This window comes from Mercurialis annua, linkage group LG6, assembly GCF_937616625.2.
Source record: "Mercurialis annua linkage group LG6, ddMerAnnu1.2, whole genome shotgun sequence".
Lineage (NCBI taxonomy): Eukaryota > Viridiplantae > Streptophyta > Magnoliopsida > Malpighiales > Euphorbiaceae > Mercurialis > Mercurialis annua.
This window is the reverse complement of record NC_065575.1, coordinates 45,902,429-45,916,531: the sequence shown is the minus strand read 5'-3', so window position 1 is coordinate 45,916,531 and position 14,103 is coordinate 45,902,429. Positions and strand designations below refer to the sequence as shown.

Sequence of the window (14,103 nt, the reverse complement as noted above, 5' to 3'; positions counted from 1 at the left end):
CCATTTTAACAAAGAATAAAAAGTGAAGTTACCAAATATATAATAAGCAATTGCCATTACCATCGTTTTTATATTAGTTTAGCAAGTTACAAATAAACTTTATAAATCAATTAATATAATATTATTAAAATTAAAAAGAAAAAAAATAAGAATGATTATACGAACGCCAAGTGTCAATTATAGAGAAAAACATCCCCTTTTTTTTAAAAAAAAAATATCTCATTTAGATATGCAATTATTTCTTTATGTTCTTTTTTTTATTTTGAAATTATTTGCCAAATACATGTTTTTGGCAAAATATTTACAACATTTTGGCTCATCTTTCTCTTATTTCCTACGGTACCTATTTTTTTTAATTTATTTACAAAAGTATCATCTATATATAAAAGTCTTATCTCATTTTAGATTAAACTTTTACATAGCCACTCTTTTTTCTCTTTCTTCTTTTCTTCTTCTTTTTCGTTTGATTTTCAGTTTGTCTCCTCCGGTTATTTTTTCGTTCGTCTTTTCCGTTCACTTTTCCGTTCGTCTACTTCCGATGAATTTCTCGTCGTTTCCGGTCGTCTTTTCTGTTCGCGCTAGTATGTTCGTCTTTTCCGTTCGCGCTTGTATGTTCATCTTTTCCGTTCGCGCTATGGATTTTTCGACTCGTTTTTAGATTTTTGTAATTTTTAGGTTTTTTTTGTAATGATTTAAACATTTTATAAATAAATTATTGTAGATCTATAATTTTTTTTATAAAATTATTCTGTTATTCATATAATTATTTATTTTGTCGTTCTCTTATTTATAGATTTGTTTATTGCTACTGATTTTGTAAAGAACAAATTGATTTATGTGTTCGTCAATTTGGTATGCTCGTAATCAATTGTGTTTTGTGTTCGTCAATTTGGTATGCTCGTAATCAATTGTGTTGGTCAATTTTAGTTTATAGTGGAGCATTGAACAAGTTTTAGACCATGACTAGCAATTTACTCTTATATGGAACAATTCTCATTTTCTTACATATTTGAATATATAGCAATAAAATACTCGGTGATTAGTAAATTTTAAATAAAGACAATTTACTTCTTATGTTCTGTTAAAAATGAATATTATTTTTATATGTTTCATCTAAAAAGTTCATATCATTATTTTTAGTGTCAATTTACATAAATTTTATTCTTTTACTCTCTTTTTTTTAAATTAATAATTATAACTCTAAACACGGTTTACATGACCATCAGTAATAAAGATAAAATGAAAAAATAACTAATAATTATCTTTTTAATTTATGTAGAGAAGACATTTGTCTTTCTTAAATTAGACGGATAGAATGTTAAAAATAGGCCTTTTTAAAAATAATAACAATTCTATTAAGATTTAGAAAATATTTTTTTAAAAAAATCGAGAAATATACAGACATTGTTTTGGGATAGGTAGTGGTAGATATATTCATTGACTTGTTCTTTACATTCACAATATATTTACTACTCCAGTTACTAGTATTCTACTTATGGATTCATAGCAAAAGAAAAAACAATTATTCTACTTATGGTGCGCAAATAGTTTCCAAGTATTCCAAAAGCAACCCAAATGAACTCCCCCGCCGCCACCATCTTGTGTGCAATACTGTCATAATATTCAAATGTCCTTCACGAGGTAATTACATAGTTTGTTAGAACATTTAATAGATGTAAATGTATAGAAAAATATTTTATAATCCATCTTTTTAACCTACTTTACATGATAAAGTTTTGTTCAATTTCTATCCAAAAATGTAGATTCTAAAAAATAAAATTTAATCAATCTACTCTTTAATTGCCACATTAGACGGTCCAGAAAATGGATTAAAAGTGTTGGATTATATAGCCACAATTATAAGGTCCTTTTAATTTGACAAAATTATTTATAGTTTTAAAGATCAAGAATTATTACTAAAACGGTACTATTGAAATAGTCAAGTTATTTTGACCACTCTTACATGCACACCTAAATGTCAAAAAAATTTGAATCATTCGTAAAACTAAAGCTTATATGCTTAACAAAAATATTAATAAAATTTGATTCAAACAAATTTTTTTAAATTATCACAATTTTTGCCAAAATTTTGACATTGATAATAGAATAGTTTGACAAATCAAATAAAAATTACCTTAATAAAATTTGTGCTTCTTTAAAATTTCCTAAATATATTTTCTTTAACTACACTATTTCTTAAAATCTCATAATATTTTTCTCCAGCTCTAATATCTCTTTTTTTGCCAAAAAAAAATAATATCTCTTTTGAAACTATTACATCTAATTTATCATTATTTTTCTTTTTCTTAATTATTAATTTAGTTTATTATAAATTATTTTAATAAACTAAATTAATAAATTTCCAAAAATTGAGATAATTAATTTCTTTCTAATTTATTATTATTTGTTATTTTGATTTGTTTTTGTTTATATTAGTTTTTAGTGATATTAAATATTTGATTGTTTATTATTTTATAGTTAATAATAGTGGCACTATAATTTCATCACAAGATCGTGAAATCAGGTGGCATTTTTCATTTTATTTGCTAATTTTAGTTTATTTCGACAAAAAAAATGGCTACTAAAAGATATAAATCATGATATGTAAAATAAAAGAAATACTGCCTAAAGTCTCATTTTACCTAAGGTCAGCCCTGTATATAGCATTACTCAAATATATATGCATACAATTTCTGACAAATCCAACCAATAAATGTTAATTTTATCCTTTAAATTTTGCATAAAAGATAAGATCAAGCATGTGATTGAAAAAAGTAAAAAAACACTCTCAGATTGATATTCTAATTCTTTTAATCCTTTTAATTTTAAATTATTCAATAAAATTTAATTTTGTCATTTCATCTTCATTTTATATGTAAAGCTTAATTATTTTCTGTCAATTTAGCCGAGGAGTAAAATAGTTTAAATTGTAAAATATAACTTTTTTAGATTATAACCTTAATTCTTTTTCCACGTTTCGTGAAAAAAGAGCCTTTTTTTACAAACCTAACCATCTCAAAGATATAAAATCATTTTGTAGATGCAATGACTTTATTAGCTAGCTAAATAAATAAGGCTTAATGAAAATAATTATCGAGACTTTTTAACTTTTTTTATATTTATCTTATTTTGTTAAATGTTAATAATTATTTATTTGACTAATTCGCCAAAAATCTATGAATACATGTCAATTAAAAATGTACTTAAAAAAATTAAAGAGTTGTTAATTGGATGTCACATAGTTCAGATGAATTGATTTTAAAAAATATTAAAGTAGTTTTAAAAATTTAATCGATTTCCAGCTAATTAACCAAATTGCAATAGATTTAAAATTTTAAAAAGTCAAGACAAATTTCCACAAAGTAAAAATTGATTTAGCTTTTTGACATTATTAGACTAATAAATAAACATCAAACTTTTTATTTGATGCCTTAAAACAATATTTTTAAAACCAGACCGGACATCAAACCGGCTTTACAAGGGGGCCACTGTTAGACCAGTTCAAAAAAAGACAATGTGTAAGTCTTTATTGTGTGAAATCTAATTATAAGTGATTAATGTTTAGATATACCTAAAAGAATTTTTTTATGATGGAATAGATAAGGAGATGTTTTTTTTCAATTTAAATAATTAATAGTTATTAAAATAAATAAAATTAAATTTATAAACAAAAACTATAATGATATATTTATATAAAATAATAGCTATTAAATTTTACTTTGTAAATTATAATTATTAATAGGTACTTTTTTGGACCAAAAAAATGTGTGCTTAGACTAATATTTTAAAACCAGATTTTTTCAGTTTTTTTAGGAAAATTGAATTTTCTGATTAAACCTAGAGTTTGATCGATTTTTAAACTTGTGGACTTTAATCATCTGACAGGACTGGACAGCTAGCCGGTTCCGGTTAACCAGTTGTCTGATCCACTCCGCTTTCTTAAAACATTGCCTTAAAGTAATACCTTTTTCATAGTCGATATGTGGTACCGGTATCCCTGAAAGAAAGAAAAAACTATATTAATTTATAATTGATTAAATTCATTATGCTTTTTTTAAGTTGTATGTCCTATAATTTGTATTTACTCACCTTGTTGGTTCCGTAAATAAAATCACAATAAGTAAAAATTGACGCAAAATTATTTTTACTTTCACGTCCAACATAGTGATGATAATCGTGATATTTAGCTCCTCCATAAAATGGGATAAATTTTGTTGGACTCCATGGAATGTCATATCTGTAATAATAAAATGAATTTCGTATAATTATTACTAAACCTGTGAATTTACAACTAAACTAGAATATTTTGTATGAATTTTTAAATATAACTGTTTTTTTTTACATTTTAGCTTTATTTAATTAACATCTCTTTATATAAGAGTGGTTTTGGTTATATAAAACATAAAAATCAATGATGAAATAGTAATTTTTCAAACTAAAAAGAAAAAACGGTAGTTGGGATAGAGATTGACAGAGATAATAGTAATATCAATATATATAATAATTAGAAAAGGCTTAATTATTCAAAATTCTATCACCTTTAACTTTTTTTACAATTATACTCTAACGTATGAATTTTTTTAATTTTATTCTAATTTAGGTTTTTATGTTTTAGTTGTATTCCAAAATATTAAATCTACCTCTTTTCACTTAGAAAAAAATTTAAAATAATCTTTTATTTTTTATATTATTAATAATATTAGGGTTCAATTGAAATATAGGTTAAAAATGAAGAATTATTTTAATTTTTTTTAAATAAAAAAGAGGTCAATTTAATATTTTTGGGTACAATTAAAACATAAAAAGATAAATTAAGGTAAAATTAAAAAAATTCCTACATCAATATATAATTGCTAAAAGGATTAATTGTGAAGGAATTTTGAGTGATTAGGAAAGAGAATATAATGTAAGTACCCGCTATGAGTTTCAATAGTTTCCAAATTTCTGAAAACGAACCATAGCCAATAAGTGAAAAGAGAAAATTAGGAAAAACACTCCATTTTTTAAAATAATAGTAAATTATACCTCAACAAGAAAAAGATAGAGAAAATACCTCACATTTTTAGCACTTTTATTTTTTTACTCTGAGATCTTTTTTTATTATAATAATACTTATTTTTTATTGTTTTTTACTCTCAGCATTTTATTTTTACTCTAATATTTACATCTTTTTTTTTCCAGATTTTCTTCTCTCTCTCTCTCTCTCTTCTTCTCCTTCTCCATTTTTTCTTCTTCTTCATTTTCTTCTTTCTCTTCATTAATTTTTCTTCTTCTTTATCACTCCGTCGCCGTTCCTTTAACAATCCGCCATCGCTCCGGCGTTGCTTCGCGCCTTCGCTCCGTCTTCGCTACGCCGTCGATTCCCCCTTCTTTCATATTTAATTTCAGCGATTTTATCTTTACTCGTGGTGATTATTATAATTTATTTTAACTCTCAGATCTACAAAAATTGTTCTTGACTTTTTTCAGTTTAAGATCTGAAAATCTGCATTAAAAACGATTTTATGATGAAAAAAACAATTTTCTATAGAAAAAACGATTTTCTGCAGAAAACAGCGCCTGATTATCATATCGTTATCACTATGACGTTATCATATCATTATCATAACACTGCATAGAAAAACAAATTTCTGTCAAGAAAAGTGTTTGATTATCATTTCGGTATCATTAACGTTAGCATGTCTGTATGATTATTATCATATTAATATCATAACATTATACGATCATGATAATAGTGTGATATAGTTATGATAATAGTGTGATACAGTTATGATAAAAGATAAATAACGTTTATGATAATAGTATGATAAATTTTATGATAATAATATGATACCATTTGATAATAATATGATAAGGTTATGACAAAGTATGTTATGATAATGTTATGATATAGTTATGACAAAGTAGGTTATGATAATGTTATGATAATATATTGTTATGATAAAGTACGTCATGATAATGTTATGATAATATTTTATGATACTGTTATGATAAAATATTATGATATTATTTATAAAAACAGGTTATGATAATAGTATGATAATATCTATGATAATGTAATGATAATATCTATGATAATGTATAATAAAATAGTGTCTGATTATCATGTTAATATCACTATATTATCATGTCGTTATCATAACACTGTAGTATGACAACTAGATGATAATGAAGTATGATGAGGTTATGATAATTGGATGATAACGTACGTAAAAGTATAATTATAATAAGATTCATGATACCAGTGATAACTAGATGATAATAAAAATATGATAATAGTATGATAACATGATACCTATATGGAAAAAATTACATAAAAATTATGATAACGAGATGATAATGTGAAAATAATAGTATGATAAGATTTTATGATAATATGATACCTGCATGAAAAAACATTACAGAAAAATTATGACAACGAGATGATAAAGTGAAGATAATATTATGATAAAGTTTTATGATAATAAAATGATAATAGTATGATAATATGATAACTGTATGAAAAAAAATTTACAAAAAAATTATAATAACGAGGTGATAATATGAAAATAATAGTATGATAAGGTTTTATAATAATAAAAGGATAATAGTACGATAATATTATACATGCATGAAAAAAAAGTTACGGATATAATTATTAAATAAAAAAATTAAATATTTTTTATATTAAATATATTCAAATATTTTATAAAAAAATTATTTTTTATTATTAACATCCTTTTTAAGTAATTTAAAAATTTAAAAATAAACTATATTAATTTTTATCAAAAAATTATGATAATATTATTATAAAAATAAAATATTATTTTGAAAAGTTAAATATAAAGGAAAAAAAAAGAGACCAGATCATTGAAAAAATATTTATAATTAATTTAAAGAATGAAGGAAATAAAAAAAATGAAAAAATTGAATAAATAAAAAGAAAATGTCAACAAGTAATTTAAAGAAGAAGAAAAATGCCAACAGGTAAGTAATTTAAAAAAGAGTAAAAGTATTAGTAATTAAAGAGAACAAAAGACATATGGCATGCATGTGCAAAGCTGCTGCACAGAGAGAGTGTGAGAGAGGGAGAGATGGCCTACATATATCAAAGAGTATAATTACAATATTTATAACACGGAGAGTAAAATCCAAATAAAATAAAAAATGTGATGTATTTGTCATGACTTTTCCGCATTGAGGTATTATTTCCTATTATTTTCTTTCTTTAGGTAAATTTCTAAATCTCTCAAGTGAAAATGTGACCCGGAACTAAAGCAGGCCCAATAAATGAAGGAAGCCCAAGAATCAATATCTCAGCCCAATGTGCATACGATGATGCGAGTGCTATGGGTGCATTGTATTCATGGTGGACGTGATGTATTTTATCGTAGCCCCAATTTGAATGTAGAACTCTGTGTAACCACTACCAGTAATGAGAGTAATCTTCTAATAGAAAATATACCAATACTAGTCGTAAGCCCGCGCATTTGCGCGAACTCAAATTAATATTTAATTAAAGTAATTTAATTAATATTACATATTTTTATTAAATATTTTTTGTAATCTATAAAACTAATAAAAATATTAAATCTCGCCAAAATTTATTTTATCAAATTGGATTTGGTCTAAATTAGTTCTAACAATTGATAGTTATATAATATTCAAGTAATTTCACTAAATAATAATGATATATTTTTAATTTAATAAAACTAAAGATTACTGAATCATAAAATTACAGATGATAAAATAAATACTATATAAATATCACATATGATGATTGCCTGCAGGAGTTTGGGTTGTTGATGAATGTAAAGTGATTCAATTGCTAATCAAAATACCACATGTAACTCTTAAAAATAATTTTTTTTGCCATACTATGGCAATACTCAAATCTAGATTAAATTTTATGCTAGTCCATTCAAACTAACATTTAATTCTAGTTGTAGATGCATTAAGGAAAAACATTTGAATTAGAATACTGAAAAATCATTACACGTTTGAATTAGAATACGGAAAAATTGTTACCATGGTCAGTTATCTATGAATAACATGTCTGCACTTTTCTTCCAATACAACATCTATTCGTTGTTTATAAAATATAGTACTAAAAATGCTAATTTCATAATTTAGTTAAATGTCAAACTCATCAATACAAAAGTAGAAAGAGAGTTTACATAGCAATAGGTTTAAGTGTTGTGGATGAATATAACTCTAAGGTATTTAATATATAGTATCTACTAAATTGAAAATTAATGACAATTATCTAATAATAATAATTTTATTGATACAATAAATAAGTAGTTTATTCAAGTTGGGAACTAATTAATGAGAGAGCTCTTTTAGTGTGCATTTGCGCGGAATTAGTATAATCTTTAATTTAAAATATTATTAAACAATTATAACACATAAAATGCTAATGATAAAAAATCAACTTATGTAAACTAATAAGACTAAACAAAATATATTCTAATAACTATAGTAGTGATTGTTTTAAGTATTGAAAATAGAAGTCAAAAACTACTTTTTGCATTTTTAAACTTTTCAAAAAGACACTAAATTTGAAATATGTCTAGCATATCATTTAATTAATATGAACTGATAAAAACTACTATATATTAAATAACAAAAACACTAAAAAACTGAAAAGGAAAATCAACAAAAAAAAAAATCAAATAAATAACATAAATAATTATAGTAAAAAAGACTCAGTGGATGTGATTAGTCATAAGAATATGGTCACCATCAAATGAAGTAAATTATATTTACATAAATTGAAATAAAATAATAAAATAATTTTCTCAAAAAGAACTAATAGAATGAAAAGGTAATTATGTATATGATAGTATATATGATTTCTTTAACTGCAAGGAGTGAAGGGTAATGTTAAACAATGAAGCTTAATATTAATGTATAATTAACTTTATTGGTAATGTTTGACAGATATATTCAAATTTAATATATATAATGAGAATTAGTTACTCAGTATAAGTTATACACCAACGTATAGTATAAAAAAATTAACATAGTTCAAATATTTTCCATTTAAAATTTATTAAAAGAAACTTAACATTTGCACCCAACTTTTTCCTTTTTGATTATCAAGTAAAATATAGCATCAAATGTTATATTTCTATAACATTCAAAACCTATGCAGTAGTCACTTCCATGCAATTGGAAACAAATAAAATTCATAGTTAACTAAAATTCAGTTTTTCGGAATATTGATGAACTTGTTACTAAGATAGAAGGCAACGAAGAATATTCAAATAAGCAACACCTGTTAGATGCTACTGCAAATGGTCATTAGCTAAAATGCTTCAGAAATCCTGTTGTCCAATATGTATAGCATCTGGTTAAGCGTGTGCAGAATAAGGCTTGTAGCTGTGATTTTCTCTTTTGCAATTTTAATTTATCTCATAGATTTTGGATCTTTAAATAAATTAAAGATAAACACAAAAATGAATTTAAATTAAAGTGAAATAATAATACTTTAAAAAAACTATATAATACCTCTAAATTAAAGCTAGAGGTTGCCACTTTTCTCGCATCCTACGTCACACCATCTGATGATAAAAAAAACAAACTTCAAATTGTAATAATCAAATAACAAAACTGAAAACTGAAAACTGGATGAAGACAATGAACAAATCACTTGAGCATAATCAACACAAACAAAAACACTTTTCCTGATAACAGAGCAATATACAAACAATCTTAATGAGCAAAAAAAATCATATCGGTTAGAAATCACAACAGAAAATGAATATTAAGATTAAACCCTAGCCTCTGGAATCTACAATTAAAAAGATGAACATTGCGTTGATATTCATACTAAAGAAAAGCTATGATATTAATATAGTATTGTGGAAAAAGTGGGAAGTGATTAAGATTAAACCCTAGCCTCTGGAATTTACAATTCAAAAGATGAACATTGTATGGATATATACTAAAGAAAAGTTATGATATTAATATAGTATTGTGGAAAAAGTGGGAAGTGATTAAGATTAAACCCTAGCCTCTGGAATTTACAATTCAAAAGATGAACATTGTATGGATATATACTAAAGAAAAGTTATGATAATCTAATTAAAATAATTAAATTAAAATTAGTATTGAGGAAAAGTGTGAAGTAATTAGGTAGTTTATATAGATTAGGATGTTAAAGGTTATGATATATATCCAATTAATATAATTAAATTAAAATCGGTATTTTAAAAAAAGTGGGAACTGCTAAGAATGCTTTATTTGGTGAGAATCAATGAGGGGGCTCCGTTGGTCCTCTCAATTATATAATATATAGATTTGCATAAATATTTCTAACTCTGTTGGTATTTTCAAGTTAGTTCTGATCCCAATCCACTGCAACAAAATAAAACAATACATTACATGTTTTAGCCGAAGGATTTAAACTTTATAATTAAAATGTAATAGTTTTAAAAGTCAATTTTTTTAATATATATATATTCCAAGCACTCAATAAGAAAATTAATAACAATTTTTTATTAAAATATTATAATGTTAAAAAAAAATTCACCGCCACACTCCTTCAACCTCGCTATCTTTTTTACGATTTCGACGTATATTTGAATAATTAACATTTCATAGTTAATGAATTAATGTACATAAAAAATTTAATCAATTTTATTAAATTATTTAATTTAAATAATTTTTTATAATAATTTTTTTTAAATAAATATGTTCGTCTTCTGGTGACGAACCGAAGCGGATTCGTCACAAAATTGAAACAGATTTGGTTCAAAGCAGATCTAATTCGTCTTCCTCGTGACGAACACTGGAGCACGTTCGTCACGAGGAAGATGAACGGTTTTACGAAAAAATAATATTTCTTTTAAAAAGAATTATTCAAATTTAAAAAAAATTATTGAATAATAAATTGTATTATTTTTTGTATTTATGGGGAAGAGAGGTTTTTGCTCTTTTCTGTAACATTAAGTGATTTTTAAAAATTATACTAACAGTAAAGGTTCAAATTTTTATTTTTTCAAGTGAAAAGACGAACCAGATTTGGTTCGTGACGATATTTTAAAAAAAAAATTATTATAAAAATTATTTAAAATTAATAAAATTAATTAATTTTTTATGTATATTAATTCATTAATTAGGAAATATTAATTATTTGAATATACGTCGAAGTCATAAAAACGGTAGCGAGGTCGAAGGAGTGTGACGCTGTTTTTTTATATTATAATATTTAAATAAAAATTTGTTAGTATTAATTTTATAATTTATGGGAAAGAGGATTTTTTATTCTTTTTTTTATACATTAAGTGTTTTAAAAAAATTACACTAAAAGTAAAGGATCAAATTGATATTTTTTTAAGTGAAAAAGAGTTAATTTAGTGTAAAACAAAGGTGCGAATTTAGGTGAATTGGACAAGATTGCTACGTCGGGGTGCAAATGAAAAGGGGTTAAAAGATCGAGGTTTTTTTTGTGATTAAGTCAATTTTTTATTTATTTATAAAAAAGCTTCATATGCCGTTCTATATTATGTATTTTATTTTTAAAATAAATAAATAATTTTCTTATCACAATTTTTTTAGCATAAAATCAAGAGAAAATAGACTAATAAAATAAATTTATATTTTGAAATATTGGCAAAATATATTTATTTACCTACAACCATATCTCTTTTTTCAAATGCATTATAATTTTAAAGAAATCCAATTTGATCAACTATTTTTTTATCCTTGTCGAATATATCCGCAACTTGTTTAGAGTTAACATGCCATAATATTATATATACACCTGTACAAAATTTATCATACTTGACACATAAATCATGACGCCATGTCAGCCAAAAAGTAAGCATGAATATATTTAGCAACAACGAAAAGGTAATAAATGAAACTGATTTTTTTAATTTGTAGCATATTTAACAAACGAAATATAACTATTGGTAAATAAATATATTTTGTCTTAAATATTTATAAAAAAAATATATAATATTATGTTAAACAATTACCTTAATGGTAGGGTAAGAAAGAATTTGGAGAGGGCCAACAACAAGAAGAAAATTGGAAATAACATATGTGTAGCAGCTGAACATGTCCAAAAATGATGTCTTGAATTTGGGTTGAATCTTGTAAGTTTTAATTTTCTTTGATCCACTTAGCTCCATTAACACATAAGGTAGAGAGAGTATAGTGTAAAATATGATTAAGATAAGAATGGCATGACAATGAAGAATAAAATCGGTTTTATTTGCTGAATAATTACACCATAATTTCTCAACGTTGGTGAGATTTCTCCCAAGTGCTGCTTCTGCTTCTCCTAAACTCTTATAAGGCAGCATTTTTTGTTCTCTTCTCACACCAAAATACTTACATATATATAGTAATTTTTGATTTCTCCATGTTGAGGTGGGTAACACGGTTAATGCATAATTACATACATATTGTGTGCTAATCCAACTCAACAAACTTCACAACAAAATGTTAAGTTGTTACAAAAGTGGGTTATTACATATTTTTTTTTCTCTGTAAATTTAGCTTTTGGTTCTATTCTATTCAAATTATAACATATGGGAAGGATGTCTATGAAAAAGACTATAATGTCCTTACAGATTCAAAGGCGACAGTAATAATTTACGGCCAAAGGCGACAGTAATAATTTACAGCCAAAGGCGACAATATTTATTTACGGCAAAAGGCGAGCGCATAAAGTTTACAGCCAAAATCTGTGTGGTTAAACCAAAAGATATGAAAGATAACGGTATTAATTTACGACCTATGGTGACGTTATTGATTTAGGACCTATGGTGACGGTATTAATTTACGGCCTATATATGGTAAACCCGAATGGTATGGATGGAATATATGTTTTTATGTATGAAATCATGTAGAAACATGAATCATGGTTTAAGATTTCATTTGAATCGGTAATCTATCTGCATTGGCTTTCATATAAATATTTATTAGTACATTTTGCACACATTCACCAGTTTATCTAACCCACGTTGTGGGATTATTTTTCAAGAACAAGAGAATACTTTGTGACGTGAGGATTTTCAATTTCTTGTTCGGAAAATTCCTGACTTGAATAAAGTATGATGACTTTATTTATAATATTTAGGGTTGCAGTAGACGTAGATATATATGAATAACGGTGCCTTAATGTCTTGTCAGACTTATGTTTATGTCTTTTACCGCTATAACTTTGTTATAGTATTGTACGTACGCTGTGCGAAGGTCTGGATAACTGCACAAGAATGTTTATAACAATTATATTTTATGATATGCCGCATAAATTTTATGATAGGATATTATAAAACTTGTAATGCAATAAATAAGATGACAATTAGTTGAAAGTTTCATTAGGGTTTAACCGGAACATTCTACATAAAGTTTTTAAAATGTTCAGAAATATTTTGTCTTCCGCAAAAAATTTATTATTAATGTTAGGCTTGTCACGGTTTCAGAGCAATCACTTCCATTTCCTCGCGTCGGTCTCGATGCCGAGAATCGGGTCGTGACAAAATAAATCTTTTGAATTTGACATAATTGTAAGAATTAAAAAGTCTTGCTGCAATTGATAAAAAAAATAAACATTTGAATTTTAAAAGTGATTTTGCCATATTTTTACTATCAACCAGAACTTAGTACGGAAAACACACGTTAAACTATGTCATCTGTGAATAATATCTATAATATTATAACATATTATTAAATATATTATAAATTTTAATGAAATTACTTTATTAATATTATTATATATAGGTATATTTATATTTATATTCAAATATTTGTGTCTATTATCCGTTGCAACAAAATTTTATAATTTTTACAATTATGTTCAATTTAAAAAGTTATTTGCAATCTCGTTTAAAGTTGAGTTTTATTTAAACTAAATATTTATATCTTTTATCAATTATGATCAAAATTTAAATTTTTTGTCAAAATTCTAAAATTAATTACTATGAAAGTTTTATCAAAAATAATAAAAGACGTATAAATTTGAATTTAAAAAATAAAATATTAAATTTTAGATATAATTACTGTTGGACAAGTCTTTTTGATCTCTCTAATTTTGACAATAAATCTAAACGTTCCAATATTATTTATTAGTGTATGGGAGCCTACCAAAACCTTATATCGTGGATC

At 24.7% G+C, this 14,103-nt stretch overlaps 1 pseudogene; it reads right to left on the bottom strand.

Moving 5' to 3' along the window:
• Positions 1-1,547: 1,547 nt before the first annotated feature.
• Positions 1,548-12,318, bottom strand: LOC126687042 (methylsterol monooxygenase 1-1-like; annotated as a pseudogene).
• Between the last annotated feature and the right edge of the window lie 1,785 nt (positions 12,319-14,103).